The sequence below is a fragment of the Schistocerca cancellata genome, chromosome 7 (assembly GCF_023864275.1).
Source record: "Schistocerca cancellata isolate TAMUIC-IGC-003103 chromosome 7, iqSchCanc2.1, whole genome shotgun sequence".
NCBI lineage: Eukaryota > Metazoa > Arthropoda > Insecta > Orthoptera > Acrididae > Schistocerca > Schistocerca cancellata.
This window is the reverse complement of record NC_064632.1, coordinates 589709615-589728255: the sequence shown is the minus strand read 5'-3', so window position 1 is coordinate 589728255 and position 18641 is coordinate 589709615.

The window sequence follows — 18641 nt, the reverse complement described above, 5'->3', positions numbered from 1 at the left end:
GGAATTCGTCAGTAGGAAAAGGGAGAGAAGGAAACATAGTAGGTGAATATGGATTGGGGGGAAGGAATGAAAGAGGAAGCCGCCTTGTAGAATTTTGCACAGAGCATAACTTAATCATAGCTAACACTTGGTTCAAGAATCATGAAAGAAGGTTGTATACATGGAAGAAGCCTGGAGATACTGACAGGTTTCAGATAGATTATATAATGGTAAGACAGAGATTTAGGAACCAGGTTTTAAATTGTAAGACATTTCCAGGGGCAGATGTGGACTCTGACCACAATCTATTGGTTATGATCTGTGGATTAAAACTGAAGAAACTGCAAAAAGGTGGGAATTTAAGGAGATGGTATCTGGATAAACTGACTAAACCAGAGTTTGTACAGAGTTTCAGGGAGAGCGTAAGGGAACAAATGACAGGAATGGGGGAAAGAAATACAGTAGAAGAAGAATGGGTAGCTTTGAGGGATGAAGTAGTGAAGGCAGTAGAGGATCAAATAGGTAAAAAGACGAGGGCTAGTAGAAATCCTTGGATAACAGAAGAAATATTGAATTTAATTGATGAAAGGAGAAAATATAAAAATGCTGTAAATGAAGCAGGCAAAAAGGAATACAAACGTCTCAAAAATGAGAGTGACAGGAAGTGCAAAATGGCTAAGCAGGGATGGCTAGAGAACAAATGTAAGGATGTAGAGACTTATCTCACGAGGGGTAAGATAGATACTGCCTACAAGAAAATTAAAGAGACCTCTGGAAAAAAGAGAACCACTTGCATGAATATCAAGAGCTCAGATGGAAATCCCAGTTCTAAGCAAAGAAGGAAAACCAGAAAGGTGGAAGGAGTATATAGAGGGTTTTATACAAGGGCAATGTTTTTGAGGACAATATTATGGAAATGGAAGAGGATGTAGATGAAGATGAAATGGGAGATATGATACTGCGTGAAGAGTTTGAAAGAGCACTGAAAGGCCTAAGTTGAACAAGGCCCTGGGAGTAGACAACATTTCATTAGAACTACTGACAGCCTTGGGAGAGCCATACCTAAAACTCTACCATCTAGTGAGCAAGATGTATGAGACAGGCGAAATACCCTCAGACTTCAAGAAGAATATAATAATGCAAATCCCAAAGAAAGCAGGTGTTGACAGATGTGAAAATTACCGAACTATCAGTTAAATAAGTCACAGCTGCAAAATACTAACTCGAATTCTTTACAGATGGATGGAAAAACTAGTAGAAGCCGACCTAGGGGAAGATCAGTTTGGATTCCGTAGAAATATTGGAACACGTGAGGCAATACTGACCCTACGACTTATCTTAGAAGCTAGATTAAGGAAAGGCAAACCTACGTTTCTAGCATTTGTAGACTTAGAGAAAGCTTTTGACAATGTTGATTGGAATACTATCTTTCGAATTCTGAAGGTGGCAGGAGTAAAATATAGGGAGCGAAAGGCTATTTACAATTTGTATAGAAACCAAATGTCAGTTATAAGAGTTGAGGGGCATGAAAGGGAAGCAGTGGTTGGGAAGTGAGTGAGACATGGTTGTAGCCTCTCCCCGATGTTATTCAATCTGTATATGGAGCAAGCAGTAAAGGAAATAAAAGAAAAATTTGGAGTAGGTATTAAAATCCATGAAGAAGAAATAAAAACTTTGAGGTTCGTCGATGACATTGTAATTCTGTCAGAGACAGCAAAGGACTTGGAAGAGCAGTTGAATGGAATGGATAGTGTCTTGAAAGGAGGATATAAGATGAACATCAACAAAAGCAAAACGAGGATAATGGATTGTAGTCGAATTAAGTCGGGTGATGCTGAGGGAATTAGTTAGGAAATGAGACACTTAAAGTAGTAAAGGAGTTTTGCTATTTGGGGAGGAAAATAACTGATGGTGGTCGAAGTAGAGAGGATATAAAATGTAGACTGGCAATGGCAAGAAAAGCGTTTCTGAAGAAGAGAAATTTGTTAACATCGAGTATAGATTTAAGTGTCAGGAAGTCGTTTCTGAAACTATTTGTATGGATTGTAGCCATGAATGGAAGTGAAACATGGATGATAAATAGTGTAGACAAGAAGAGAATAGAAGCTTTCGAAATGTGGTGCTACAGAAGAATGCTGAAGATTAGATGGGTAGATCACATAACTAATGAGGAGGTGTTGAAGAGGATTGGGGAGAAGAGACGTTTTGACACAACTTGACTAGAAGAAGGGATAGGTTGGTAGGACGTGTTCTGAGGCATCAAGGGATCACCAATTTAGTATTGGAGGGCAGCGTGGAGGGTAAAAATCGTAGAGAGAGACCAAGAGATGAATACACCAAGCAGATTCAGAAGGATGTAGGTTGCAGTAGGTACTGGGAGATGAAGAAGCTTGCACAGGATAGTGTAGCATGGAGAGCTGCATCAAACCAGTCTCAGGACTGAAGACCATAACAACAACATCATACCTGACTGTTTGTACATTCATAATTCCTAACCACATTTGTCAGATGGTTAACGACAGCTGTATTAATGCTGACTGACTATATGGCTTCGTAAAGTGCTGATTTTGTTGAACCATGTGTTCCAAAAATTGCATAATGGTTGGGAAGTTAGAATCTTCAATTCTTCATTGTGTAGTTTCTGACCAATAAGCTGACAAAAAGGCATTTTGAAAATCTTCTAATGAGTAGCATTGTCTTGCAGTGGGGCGCATCCTGGTGGTGGACTCATCCTCCATAAACTGCAAATGAATTCTAATTTATGGGTAATATGTCAATCTGGTGTAACTAGCATGAAAACTGTTGTACCCAGTCTAAGGGATGGAAATCTGTTTTGTTATTGAAAAATACTTTAAACTTATATACTGACAAGGGATGCTTGTAATAGAAACCATCATGTCGGAAATTTTGTGTCGTTTCATTACTGTTAAAAAATGTGTTTTGTGGACGTTGTTCAGCGTCTAATTCTGTCACACGCTGTAATCTGTGAAGATTGTGCTCTAGTGATGTAGTGTCAAATTGTACTGCCTGGTTATATTGCAGGTTACTATGTACTTGATTGTATGATGTCTTGATCTTTTAACATGGTAATTTCATGGCGCACACTGTTAACTTTATGAATCAGTGCATTGTCAGGTAAGTTCAGGTCATTAATAACAAGGTTCATAGATTGAAATTGTTCAGTCCGAATGAAAGCAGAAAGCAATGTATCTTCAAATTGAGTATCGGTATTGCTTTCTAAGATTTCTGTTCTGTTCGAAAGATCATCAAGTTTTTCTGTAAGTTATGAAATTTGAACAATACTAATGGTGTCATTTTCGTGGATCTGGCTGAGCAGTTTCTTTGTGCACTTATTAAGTTTGCTTATGTCAGATTTGATTATGGCAGAATCAGTATCAAAATCTAATTGTACAAATCTGCTGGTGACAATTTATATGTCTGTTTGGTGTCTTTTTTGTTGTTGTTGACTCTTGAGTTTCTACTTGCGTTTTTTGCTCTGTAAACTCGCTTTAAAACTTTGCATTCGTGCCTTGTACGGTTTTCAGATCACTCAAAACTTTACTCTGGCAATTAACTACGCATTTTTCTACGTGCGCTATTACATTTTTGCTAATTTCATGTTGCTCGTGAACGAGAGTTTCGCGTGTCTGTTCGATCTTTTTGTTTTGTTGGTTAATGGCCTCATTTTGAGCTTGGATTACAAGTGTAGAATGCTCTTGAAATCGATTACATGCCTCTATGTGCTGACTGAGGTGTTCATTAAGTCGTGTATTTTGTAGTTCTATACTGTGTGTCAGTTACACATGGTTTTGTGTCCGTTGGTTTATTGCATCACTAATCTGAGTGAAATGTTCGTCTTGTTTCTGCTGTGACTTTTTATTGCTATCAATGATTTGTTGAAAAATCATCACAATGGAATTATTAGATAATTGACCATCAATGTTTAAAGTATTTTGCCTAAACTGTTCAACAGTGTCAGCATTTTGACTCATTTATTGTGTATTTGCACCCAAGGGGTGAGCACATACCTGTACATAAGGCCCAACCACATAGTTGTCGGTACTGTTTCAGTTACTTATAAAACACAACCAATATGATGTATTAGTCACTTACATTATCACTCAGAGTTATATGTAACTGCACTCTTATGTATCATTCTGTTAATTAATGTTTGAATGATTGTAAAGGTGGTAAAGTTGCGTTGGAAGTGTCTTGACAAATGAAAAATGGAAAGATTGGAAATTGGTCAGACATTTCATTCTATATGTGTGGGGTGAATTACGTTAACTGCTGAGGAACTGTACTACAAGAATTTACTTGTACTATATTATTCAATACTATATGTGTCAATATAAATTGCAGAGAATAGTGCCATAGTACTTTAAAAATTTTGTACTGGTATGATTTTAGTGATATGTAATCAAAGAACAAGTTAAAATTACAACATGAGAGATAAGACAGGAAATGTTTAAGTGCGAACAGTTGGAATTTTTCTGAATTGAACTATTCTATTCAAAACAATCAATTACACAATATATATGATGGTCATAAGGAGTGGAGTATGAGCCAAATTTCAGGTTTTTGCAATGAAGTACTTCCGATGAGCAGAGTTCTACAGTGTACTTCAATTCAGTGCTCTTCATAGCACATAGAGGAGTCTGAACACTTTGCTATATTATAGTCTAATATTTGGTGTATTTGCAAAGGTGGCTAAATACAAACTGATACGGATTTTGAGTATAGTGGTATCCGATACTAATGCTCATTCCATAATGCATCGACAATATGGAGAAAGAGTTATACACACCAGTGTCTCCATTGCACTCAGGAGAACCTGGAGGATCTAATGACAGATATAAATATACAGAAGTAGGCCAATTCAGCTAACTTCCAATACATAATTTTTCTGATTAAAATAGATTTACCTCATATTCATGTTGTAATACATGTTGCAGACAAACCCTGTGAATTAATTTGTTCTTTCTTTGTGCTATTAGTTAATATTTTGTTTAATCTAGTTGAATCTGATACAAAATAATTTATAATAATTTTACATATTTGATTGTACATATATTTCGTAAATTGTTTGTTCATCCAATTGATTGTAAAATGAGTACTGTTATGTAGATCTGTCAGAAAATATTTTGTTCAACTTTCAGTTGCACAAATCCATTTGGAGGTTGTTGAAACGTAACAGTCTAATCAAAATCTATTTAAACACGTAAATTTTAACCAAAAACAGTAATTTCGGACATAGAGTTGTATGGAAATATGTACTTGTGAAAAAGTTACAAAGAAAACAATTACGGAATCTTAATTACACTAATGTGTAGAAGTCCATTAATTGGTAGAAACATATGATATGAATCTTCTGTAATTAGTAAATATAACAAGTGTATTGTTAACATTTGATACCTAAGTGTTTATACACGATACAATTAACATTGAGACTAGAATTCACTCATGTGTTTATTATATAAGAATGTAGGTAATTATTGAAATGTGTCATTTGTTTTAGGATGAGAGTTTTAATTGTTAATTAATCAAATAATCATTTTAAACAATGCCGAGGATTATTCGGGATTGTTAATAAAGTATAAATATTTACAGCCATGTTGGCAATGTAAGTCAGTCTGGTTTTGGTTTTTGAGCAATGAGCATGTAAGTAATGTATTGTAAGTACTGTATGCTAATGTAGTAATACTTTGATTTTGATTTGAAAGTATAATAAAAATGATGAAACTTAACACAAGATTAAACTAAATTAACTCTCCAGTAGTTAATTTTCAGTGACCGCCAATGTACTCAGGACAATGACTGCAGCAGATCATGAGTAACTATGAACCACCCCATTAGTACAACTGCAGCAGATCATGAGCAACTATGAAAAACCCCATTAGTACGAGTAGTTAAGACAGGTTATAATTTGACATACTGTTGAGGTTTGGCTATTGTCATTTTGTTGGATTCTATAGGTAAATGATCAGAGTGCAACTTTTGTACATGGGATGTTTGTGTATCAATGACTTCCGCATTTGTGGAATGTGACATCTCACTAATTGCAACATCGGTATATAAAGCAAAATACAAGGTGATTTGACTCTTTAGCACTGAAGATGCATTTTCATTGACTGTTGTGTGATGCACAGTCTTCAATACAATATTGTTAGAATTGGCATTCATTGCAACATGGTTATTTGGCAAATGAATACTTTCGGCATTGTCCAAGACTGACTCACGCGTAGTACTACTAATCGTTTTATGCGGCATGTTGCACAAATACAATCAAAGAACAAATGAATAGACAGGAAATAAAGAGCAATTTGCCATTGACCTGTTAGGAATAATTGACACAGATTAGTAAATGCATAGCACATAATTGCTAAGTACACTTAATAACTCCATAACAAAGTGCAAAGTGTATGTCTGACTCCATTACTTCAAAACATTCCCAAAGAATTTCAATCTGCACGAAGTTGTCACCAAGGGAAACATTTACGTTTGAAATATGATTGAAATTATGTAACTGGCAGTAACTGGCAACACATCTGTTAGAATGTGAATGTGTATTTTATCTCGTCACTTATATGCTTTGCCCTGTATTGAGCTTTTCTGATTGCAGGAATGTAAACTGTCAATAACTTTAAAGCAAACCAAAGGTGCATGAGTTTGCATAACATAAAAACTGAATCTGATGCAACACTACAGGGCTATTACAAATGATTGAAGCGATTTCATAAATTCACTGTAGTTCCATTCATTGACATATGGTCACGACACACTACAGATACGTAGAAAAACTCATAAAGTTTTGTTCGGCTGAAGCCGCACTTCAGGTTTCTGCCGCCAGAGCGCTCGAGAGCGCAGTGAGACAAAATGGCGACAGGAGCCGAGAAACCGAATGTCGTGCTTGAAATGCACTCACATCAGTAAGTCATAACAGTGCAACGACACTTCAGGACGAAGTTCATCAAAGATCCACCAACTGCTAACTCCATTCGGCGATGGTATGCGCAGTTTAAAGATTCTGGATGCCTCTGTAAGAGGAAATCAACGGGTCGGCCTGCAGTGAGCGAAGAAACAGTTGAACGCGTGCGGGCAAGTTTCACGCGTAGCCCGCGGAAGTCGACGAATAAAGCGAGCAGGGAGCTAAACGTACCACAGCCGACGGTTTGGAAAATCTTACGGAAAAGGCTAAAGCAGAAGCCTTACCGTTTACAATTGCTACAAGCCCTGACACTCGATGACAAAGTCAAACGCTTTGAATTTTCGGCACGGTTGCAACAGCTCGTGGAAGAGGATGCGTTCAGTGTGAAACTTGTTTTCAGTGATGAAGTGATGGGGTTATGTGAAAGATTCAGTGTTTAAACCTCCTCTACCAAGAAATGTGCCAGAACTGCGAGCTCGCATCAACGATGCTTTCAAACACATTGATGGGGACATGCTGCGCTGAGTGTGAGAGGAACTTGATTATCGGCTTGATGTCTGCCGAATCACTAAACGGGCACATATCGAACATTTGTGAATGCCTAAAAAAACTTTTTGAGTTTTTGTATGTGTGTGCAAAGCATTGTGAAAATATCTCAAATAATAAAGTTATTGTAGAGTTGTGAAATCGCTTCAATCATTTGTAATAACCCTGTATTGATTTGCAGCTGGTCATGGTAAAAAAAAAAAAAACACTTGATCAATTTATCAATTTGAAAATAATGGTCCCTGTGCCTAAATAATGCTATCCCTGAAATAATAAAATTTCTTACCTTTATCTGTGCAATGGCAAAGTGGTTTGCACTGCTCTCTCTGCGTACTTTAAATTGTATAAGTAGCATATAGCTACTGTGGAAGACTGTTGCTTAACATACATTTTAATTAAATCGAATAAGACTGAGACAATAACTTCTTGAGAAAAATAGTTAACCAAAAACGACATGGATCTGGGAACTGGTATTGACTTGTGGGACATGGATCTGGGAACTGGTATTGACTTGTGGTAAGTAGCAATATCGCACTAACTTTAAAACTTGTATTTTGAATCTTTGAAAATTAATAATACTTACAATGAACATACAATAAACTGACTGATTATACATTAACAATTACCTGTACAAAATCACTGGATGTGAGTCTTTACCTTAATATTGTCCAGAATAGTATCTTGCAAATAAAAAAATTCATTACTGCCCTTAGTGAGTAAATATATATCCAGTGATACAGTGTGAAGTCAGCACTGGGACGCCCGTCACGAACGACAGTGAAGATACGGCTGTGAGATGAGGTCATCCAATCGCACACTGACTGACCTCCCTCTGAGACGACAACGCGGCAGCAGCAGCCCATATGTGAAGAGGACATAAACACCACACCTGGCTGGTGGGGACCCACTTCGATAGCAGCTTCAACGTTAGCCTCTTCATTAGCGACACATCGCAGCCTCTATCATTAGCACTCTCTACGTAGCACAGACTTGTGTTTGTCTATTCTGAAGAAGACTGATTCTTTTGTATTTCGCCCTTTGCTTGCGACACATCTGTCAAAATTAAGTAGTGTAATTGTCTAGTTGTAATAAAACTCATCAATACGAGTTGTTTGATTGTTTGTATAGTGCACTGAGTATGTGGGGTTCCTAGGCACAAAAGCCATACTCCTCCCTATCTAAAGTTACTCTAAGACATAACCTCTGACACTTTGAACCAGCGATCCCTGGTGAGCAGCGACGCTACTACACAATCGATACTACATTTGACCATCTCTGGTTAAACTTACATTGTTACGTTCTTTGTATATACCTTTTAAACTTTATTACTAATACTTTGAAAGTTTACTAATAAAATTTTGATATTTTATGTGTCTTTACTCTGAAGGCAGTCTGAGTTCCCTTGCAGTATCGACTGGCGAGTGTTCATCTGAATACTTCAAGCTATTGCTGGAGCCAAAAAAACCTCATGTAAACTCTACAGGTGCTCTGCTATCCGAGTAGTTGTAGTGCACTCCTGACCTATCAAGGGAAGTCCTACAAATCCCCAGCCGATAACGCAGGTCTGGAAATTTGCAGCCAAGACTGTCACAGAGTTCCAGAAGATCGTCGCCATGACTTTACTGGTCAGGGTGCGTCTTTAAACTTTTCTGCAGAGTAGAGGTGGTGTAACGGCACTTGATGGATTGCCATTTTGTTTCCAGTTCAAAGTGATGAACCTATGTTACATCGCCTGTGACGATGTTCGACAAACATTTTTCACTATCATCCTCGAAATGTGCAAACAACTAAGCACAGATGGTCCTTCAGTTCTCTGTATGGTCTTCTGTTAGGCTGCGAGGAATCCAGCAGCACACACATATGATTACCCCAACTGGTGGACGAATATGTTATCACTGCTGACAGAGATGTCCAGTTGTACAGTGAGTCCTTTGACTGTGATCTGTCGATGACCTCGAATGAGAATGTCTGCACGCTCCAACATTGTAGGACTAATTTGACGTATATGGTCGTTGTGCACACAGCACTCCATGGAGTCGCCAATCAATAAAGTCACAACTGTGTTTCACTGCTCGGCATGCGAGATTTGACAGGTTTGCGCGGCCTTGTTGCGATGATGGCAGAGCCTCGTAAATTGACTCGCTGTACTTTTATTCACTGCCAGGTCTCTGTAGACATTCTGCAAGTGCCTATCAACATCTGTGATTCTCTGGTCTACCTCCAAAAGGAACTCAGTGACAGCTGTCTACTTGGAATGTACCTCCATTACAGACGCCATTTTGAAGGCTACATGTAATGCCGCCACCTATCGGGAGCTTCATGAAAGTATAGGCACGTAAGCGGGAATATTCCACTATGTCCCACAACAAATACTGCATCTTTTTCAACCGAAATTGACCGAGAAAAAAATGTGTTGCGTTACTTATTGAATACCCTCGTAGATCTTGTGAGTTGTCCTCTGTGGGGCAGCCCTGGTGGATCCTCTCATTTTGGTCGAGTTGCCACATCCTCTTCACTATGATGAGCATCAGAGGTAACGTTTCCTGGCAAAGCTTCACGATGATCAAGTGGACCTTCAGTTCCCTTTCACGAGAAGCCCGAGCCGTCGATCTGTGCTTCAGGACAGTACTAGGGCTTCCTACAGAGAACACGAATGATGTCTCTGTACTCTCTTTTATGAAGGATCATAACCCTCGACTTCGTATGTGATGTCCAACAAAAGATATGACATGGCCCACAGTAGCGCTTTACTAACTTTTTGGATAGTCCCACTTCCCGAACTGGGAAATTTGTACCAAGTTTTCCGGGCTGTATCTCACTGGCCAGCACTTGGCATTATAAAGAATCGGTCTTTCCTATTGGCGTCCAGGGTCCTTACGTGCTATCTCTCCACCAGACACAGTACACATTATCTCCAGAAGGCGACACACTACAGGTAGTCTCAGTTCAGCTGCCTCCTAGATGGCGTAGATACTGAAAGTACTTTGTGCTTCCGCTAGAAGACTTTCAAATAGGGCATTCATCCACCGATAGTTATGTCTGCCGCCACAGAGAGCGCTGAAACCCAGGAACATTTTATACATCCGCCGAACAGTTCACAGTTCACACGATTTAAGCAATTCCTACCCAACACTCGGCCAGTTCTCATCAGTTCCAATCACCACCGAGTTATCGCAGTAATCGCTCGCAAGTTATCACCCAGCATCTGTCTGCAATTAACACCACAGTCCAACAGGCAATTTACATCAAACATTGATCCAAGTGATTATTAAAATATTTATTTATTCACAGTCTTAATATAAACTGCAGTCAATCTAAACTTCAAATAGAATAGTTAGCAATCTTGTATTGTTCATCAGTGTCACATCTTTTCACATAACAAAAGTTGAATGCATTATTTTGATATGCATACTTTTAATAAATGATCGATTTTGTGTTTCGTGTATTGCCACCACAATCCTATTTTAGATATATTGCCCCGTGAAGAGACTGCAGCTAGTGTGCAAGCAGCCCAATTCTATTTAGCTATGAAAACCTGTGGCACAGGTTGCCTTCCTGCTGCATTTATGTTTTTGTGGTTTGTTCCTATGGAACCAAACTGCTGAGGTGATCGGTCCCTAGGTTTACACACTACTTACTCTAACTTAAACTAATTTATGCTAAGGACAACACACACACCCATGACCACCAAGGGAGGACTCGAACCCCCGGCGGGGGTCGGGGGGGGGGGTGAGTGTGGGGGGGGGGGGAAGTCAGAGCCATGCAAACCGTGGCAAGGCGCCATAGACCACTTGGCTACTCAGCTTAGCTGCGTTTATGTTGGGCGTCTTGGTGCACATATTTAATGGTGACGAGGTAGAAGGGAGACCTACCAGTGCATTTAATGGCGATGGGCCTTCATGGATTCAAAGGATAATTAGCACCATACGTTTAGTGGTGACAAAATTTCATCTAGATTTAAAACTGACAGACAAATTTTGGGCGAGTGCACAAAAATTTTTATTTGCACCACTTTATTCTTTATTGCATCGCTCCAGTTACTTATTAAGAACAGCTAATGCCATTTCTATACTAGGAAGATTTACATGAATATTGTACACGCCTCTGTGTTACGTTTTTTAGACTTGTCCCAACAAGAACGACTGCACCCAACGATGATGCTGCTCCAGCAATTCTCCAATACCCGAAGAGCTGTTTGTGGCACGGCTGTCTAAATTAAAAGCTGAGAAGCAACTTGGCGAAGGGCCCTTTAAGATGTCGCTACTACCATTTCCAGCGTTTGACAAAAAATCTGAAGCCTGGCCGAGTTATATCTCCAGTTTGGAACAACAGTTCCTCACGCATCACTTATGAGGTAATGTTGAGTGCAAAGTTTCATTATTGCTAATGCTGATACTGACGTCTTTCAGTTAGTGAAGAAACTACCTTCTGAAGCTGACCCAGTGACACTGTCCTGTTCAGAAACTGAAGATAAATTAGAATCATATTTTGTGGCTCAGATATGTGTGTAACCAACAGGCATAAATTCTTTCCCTGTTTTAAGAAACCAAATCAGGGTCGTAAAGATTGGATAGCACGATTACAAGGCATAACTAGAGACTGTAAACTACACCGCAAAAATGGCAACTATAAAAAGTCGTGTGCGGACTCTCTCATTCGAGATATGTTAATCATGCACTCAACAGACATTACATTAAAGAAAGGCCTGCTTAGCTTAACTAATCCATCTTTGCGAGACTGTCTGCCATTAGTATGTGCCAATGGGCAGACACGAGCATCTGTTGACGCGCTCCAGGGTGCCTGCTACTTTGTGCTTAAGCCAGCTTTTCCTAGCAGTTCTGCACTGCGTGAACGGGACATGGCGTTCTGTGCCGGCAATGACGCAGAACTTAAATACATTGCGCATTTGTTTCCCAGAAAAAGAAACTGCAGCCACACTAAATAATAAGTCCCCATTTGCGCTCTGGGAATACATAGGGAACTAGTGAAGTTTTGCAGTAAAGCTTTATTTATTTAATTCTTTCGGAGTAATTTCCGGCACATTGAATTCACCTCTCCATCCTCTGAAACCAAGCCCTAAACCAGTTCTCCCAAGTTTCTTTAGGCAGTGAAGTACACTCGTTGTTCCAAGCCTTCAGGAGGTCCTCATCACTTGACAACAGCACTCCTTTGAGCTTCATTTTCACACGTGGGAACTGCCCAGTGTCACGAAGAGTAAGATCTGGACTGTAAGGAGGGTACTCAAGAAGTTTCAGTCCCGTACCCCGCACATATTCGGTGCATGCTTTGGGGCAGTGAGCTGGAGCGTTGTCGTGATGGAGGAACTAAGGGTCCGTTCTTGACTTCGGTCGCATGTTCTTCAAAGATTGGACGACTTCGGGTGGGCACTGCTCAGTGCACCACTTACATGTGACTGTCTTCTGGGTGTCCAAAACAACACGCTCCACAATTCGACTCGATTTGAAAAAGACAGCTATCATTTTCTACATTAGTATCTTCAAAGACCCAAACTTTGTTTTGAGTCTTAGTCGGTACGTCATAATAGTACAACCAAGTGTCGTCACCTGTCACAATGTTATTCACATACTGAGATTGTCCGTTAGGAGACTTCTTTAACACCTCCCGGCATCAAGCCGCATTCCATCAGTCTATGTGGCACCCAGAGACAACGAAGTTCCTTTACTTGCAAATGACTGTGCAGAATCGAACGAATTGCTGGTGCATTTAACCATAAGGTATCCTGTATCTGGTTATATGTCACTCGCCTGTCTTCGTCTAGCATTTTCCATCAGCGTTTTCCTCCGTAACTGGTGACTGTGGCCTTCCTGTTTTCTCTGCGTCCTCCAGAGTGAAATTTCACATTTGGAATTCTCTGTACGAATATGTAGTTGCGCGATGTGGAGACAAGAGTCATTTCTTCAAAGCACTGATCTATGTTTAACCGACGCACGAACGTGACCACGATGCCATGGCTACCATTTCAGACTGGTCCTGCTAGTGAACGACTGCGCCCACAGACTTGGCACAGCGGCTGCAATGCAAGTGTGAAGTATTCTCAGAACACAGCAACAATCAGCCTCCTGCGACTTATTGTTGCGTCGTATAGCAAAATTTTCCTAGTACCCTTTTGGTGTTCGAACAAAGTGTTGTTACTTTAACCAAAGTGATAATATACTGTTGATAATTGATGAATTGCGTAGGAGAAAAGGAAACTACTGAGTCTTGTAGTAACCAAGTAATACACGAGAGCGGTCCAAGTAACACAAATATGGCTTTTTTCGTGAAGTACTGAACAATAACAGAGAACAGACTCTCGTGGATCCCGCATAACAAGACTCGGTGCAGTAATGCGAAATGTACTCTGGAGGGAGATAAATAGAATCAGTTAGCGCTGCTCTGCGCATATACAGGGTGAGTCATGTAAGACGGAACACCCCTTTTATTTCGTGAACGTTTACACATATCGAAACGTGGTTTTCTATGAATGTTAGATCTTCGAGGGGCACGTATTTTTTTTGTTTGGTTAATGTTTTTAACGATAGTATCAACAGACATATTGAAGCAAGAGCGTTTTTTTTAATGCAGTCGTATACTTTCTGTAACTGCATTCAGTAGCTCTTGAGAAGACAATTACAGTGACACAGCGTTTGTTAATGTTGACGTTGGTAACCTGCTGTAAAAAAATTTGAGAAATGTTCTAAAATTTAAAAGCACGGTGGCCAGAATCGGCGTTAGTGGTGCAAACACCGACAAGCTGAGCTCTCGTGCTTCGCTGAGTCAGAATGTCAACGCATTTGTCTGTTTACTTGTCTGCACTGCAGGCCTCTCATTTCTGCTTCAGCAATCATTGCAGGCAGACATGTACAACACTGAGGAGAAATTTGATATACTACTTTTATATGGCGAACGTAAAAGAAATGCTGTAAAACAGTGCAGCGGTATAGGACTATCTATCCACATCACGAGTATCAGAGGCTCCCGCACAGTTGCGCGAATTATTAAGCGGCTAGTGCGTACAGGCTCCTTGAACATCAAATGGTTCAAATGGCTCTGAGCACTATGCGACTTAACTTCTGAGGTCATCAGTCTCCTAGAACTTAGACCTAATTAAACCTAACTAACCTAAGGATATCACACACATCCATGCCCGAGGCAGGATTCGAACCTGCGACCGTAGCGGTCACGCTGTTCCAGACTGAAGCGCCTTTAACCGCACGGCCACATCGGCCGGCTTCCTTGAACATCAAAAAGAGGACAAGAAAGAAGACTACAACTGACAGAGAACAGGAAGAAGCATTTTGGCTACAGCGCTAATGAATACGCACAGTGGTATGAGAGATGTTGCCAAGGAATGTTGAATCAGCTAGACGAGTGTCATTCACGTCCTGCATCGACAGAATTTCCGTCCGTATCGTCTGTCACTGCATCAGGCACTCGACGATCGTGATTTCGAACGTCTTAAAGAATTTAGTCGATTTGTCCTTCGGCAACTGAGAGACGACCATACTTTTTTCCGATGTGTACTCATTACCCATGAAGGAACGCTTACTACCGCGCTAATGTAAATCTGCACTACTGTGCAGCAGGAAGTGCACACTGGTTGTCAGGTGCACATCACTGGCTGTGGAGCGCAAACATATGGTGTGGCGTCATAGGAAATTCATACTCCATCTCAGGCGTTCCAAATGGACTTTCGTATGCACGCTTTCTGTTGAACAATCTGCCAGTTACTCTAGAAGAGATATCACTGGATAGTCGACAATGTCTGTGGCTGCAACATGACGGTTGTCAAGCTCACTCATCCTGTGTTGCAACGCAAATAATGAATGAGAACTTTCTGGATGTTGCATAGAACGAAATTCTGTTTTCAAATTGCCTCCATGGCCCCCAATTTGAAACCTCTGGATTTATTTCTTTGGGGAGCATTCAAAGATGAAGTCTATGACGAAGCCCCACCTATGCCAGGCGATATGTGTCGTCGAATCACCAGTGCATGCATTGCCACAGTAGGGGGGTAACCTTCGTTCTAACCCATATTTTTAGTGTGGGTTGCATACATTCAGGGGTAAAATTGATTGATTTATGATCCCCTCCACTTCACCTTAACTTGATTTATGACCCACTGGAGGTTGATTTATGACCCCCTGGGTATAATCAGTTCTCCTGAGAAATCCCCCACACCTCCCCCTCCTCCTCCCCCACCCCTCTGGAACCACCACACAAATACAAGCACACCTTTGATATCAAATTAATTGGCTAATTAATGAAATTGCTCAATTAATTATACCCACTCCTCTCTGGTAAATCCTGCAGCTCTTCCCTCCCACTCCCACCTGCTTCCCCTCCCCAATCAGGAAATTGGCAGGAAAAGGACTCAATCTCTGCTGGAGAGGAAGGATTTCACGACAGGAAATTCAGATCAACGTCAGTTACATAGCCACGGATATACTGTTCGTCATCTCATGGAATCAGGTGTGCTGCCAGTGGTCTGTATCTTTACAACACAATACATCTTCAGATGTTTCGTGACACTGGTTAACAAGCTGACCATGTCCCATACTTATACCTGGTCAGTGAATGGTGTTCCCTATGCCATCCACGCCCGCTGTGGCCGTTTTTGGAGATGCTTTTCGTCTCTAGGCGTTCCATCTTCCATCCACGCCCCTTTTCGCTGTTTCCCCTGATGGGTGCCTTGCAAAGGTGCCCTCCAGTTGCATTCTCAGCAGTGTCGACATTCTACAGACGTTTCTTGTGCTGTTGGCGACCGCTCTGGGTTTCTGAGGTACACCTGTCGTCGTCCTCACCTTGTGGGTTCGGTATGCCCCTACAATGGGCGCTTCCTGCCACATCACACTGCTGTGAGAACTGCATATTCTGAACACCGGCAACACACGCAGTTCCACAAGATGACACAAAATCACCGATGGTGGTGGTAAGTTTCTATGGGACCAAATTGCTGAGGTCATTGGTCCATAGACTTACACACTACTACTAAGGACAACACACACACCCATGCTCGAGGGAGGCCTGGAACCTCTGACGGGGGAGCCATGTGAGCTGTGGCTAGGTGCCTCAGACCGCGCCGCTACCCCATGCGGCCTGGAATTGCCGGAAAAGTCTAAGAAATTACGATATACTGTTCATTTATAAAATTCAATTCGCAGGGTTTTGATCTCTTTTTTATTTGGTGGGAAAAGCTCATCATTCTCTGCTATTTGTGATGGTGTTGGTCTTGTAAAATACAGCGAAATGAAGTAATTAAATAGATCGCTTTTTTACGATTGTGATGTCAACATAACTCACCACAAGAAATTACACTGATAAAAATCTTTTGATCCCATCTTCACGCTGACTACAGGCCAGATGTGCCAGCCGATTCGCATATTCCCACATGTAGAGGTCAGGAGAGAGGCCAAACTAAGCCCGCTTCAGCACATGACTGCTGTCAACTACCGTACCACGAGCTGCCTCGCATATTAACACACACGCAAACAAAGCATCAGGTAATGGCATCCCTTTGAAATTTGATACCAGACTCACTTCCTGTCTCTCTCTCTCCCTCCTGTTTCAAGTGGTTGCTTCCTGTTTGTGTGTGCCACCGTATGCACACACAGACCATGATGTCCCTCTAACCCTCCCACCCTTCCATCCCCTACCCCTGGCCCCCACCACTAATGCAGACGTGGCGTTGGTAGTCGCTATATCCCTTTGTTCTCACACTTCCGCTGCTATGGAAACCTCTAGGAGATGGAACAAAAACTTCAAGGAGAAATAGGTAGCTTCTATCGTGTGCCACACTAACACCTCCATTGTCCTGAACAAAGTAGTGGATACCTGATAAACCCCCTGCTGTGGATGTCTTAGAAATATTCCGTCACTCTACCAGATTGATTGACTAATTAATTAAATTGATACCCTTTGTGTGCGGCCATTTTTTCCTTGCATCCTACTTCCTGGTTTCCAAACCCCATTCTTCCCCCTTCCGAGTTTTTCCCCATGCTTCCTATTGGTGGATACTGGCTCAGTTAGGACATTTTTTTAAGTCCATTGCATGCTCGCAATACCACTATCGGAAACAATAAATTGATCAATCGGGAATTTGACACTGTGATTCCTGCTGGTGAATCTGCCTTCAGACATAGAACACATCTCCCAACGTAACGCATCATGGATCCACTATTGAACTCTATCTTGGACGTAGCGTATTGTGGATCTGCCTCTAAACATTGCTCTGGATTACTGTGTAGTGGAGCCACGTTCAAACTCTATCCCAGAAGTAGTGTTCTGTGGATCCACATCTGAACATCGCTCTGAATATAATGCATGGTGGATCCACACTCAAACACTAGCACTGATCCACTCTGGGTCATGGGAGCCATCCATAACACAGGTACAGACACAGATATACAGAAAACAGAGCAAATGATCTGCAACTGTAGAATATGTGGTTGGAAGTGCTGTTCTATCTAACGTGCTGTTCTATCTCGTATGTAGGAATGGTACTCACAAAGGACTGTCTTACTCCATCCAATGGACATCTAGCATACAAAATAGTGTGATTGGAATCATCATTGTGGATCTTTAGAGTATAAAAGGAGATGTGATAGGGTCAGTGGGACGCCTCGTATGGTTCTTGTTACTGGAGAATCTAGACAATATTGTTACAAATATTTATAATATAAATCATATCGAAGATGTTATGCTCTTTAACAGGAGGAATTTAAATGAGCTTACACCCGTTGCACAACTGTTTTGTGAAGAGTAGTTTGCTATTTGCAGAGCTGTCGCACTGTCGAAAATAACCTGCAAGTGGTTGAAATTGAAATTTCGCGATTGGTAATATGCATGCAGAGTCTCTATGTGTATGTGTGTAGAGCTCTCAGTGATGGATGGTTGCGGTTTGGATGCATAACTTGCTAACTGTTTGTCTATAAATGGGCTGCCAGAGAGATGGACTCTTAGGTAGTGGAAGAGGAGGGAAATTCTTATGTCCCAAGATACTACCTGCAGTTGACACACTATCAACTAAGAAATAACTTACTACTGTAATGAAAATAAATAACCGAAAGCTACACTTTGTAGATGTCTTGATAGGGTTTTGGTTATGTATCAGAGTTGGAAGGTATAAGCAGATATAACGAAGCACATCTTGTAAGCAAGAGGAGCATGTACTTATGAAAAAAAAATC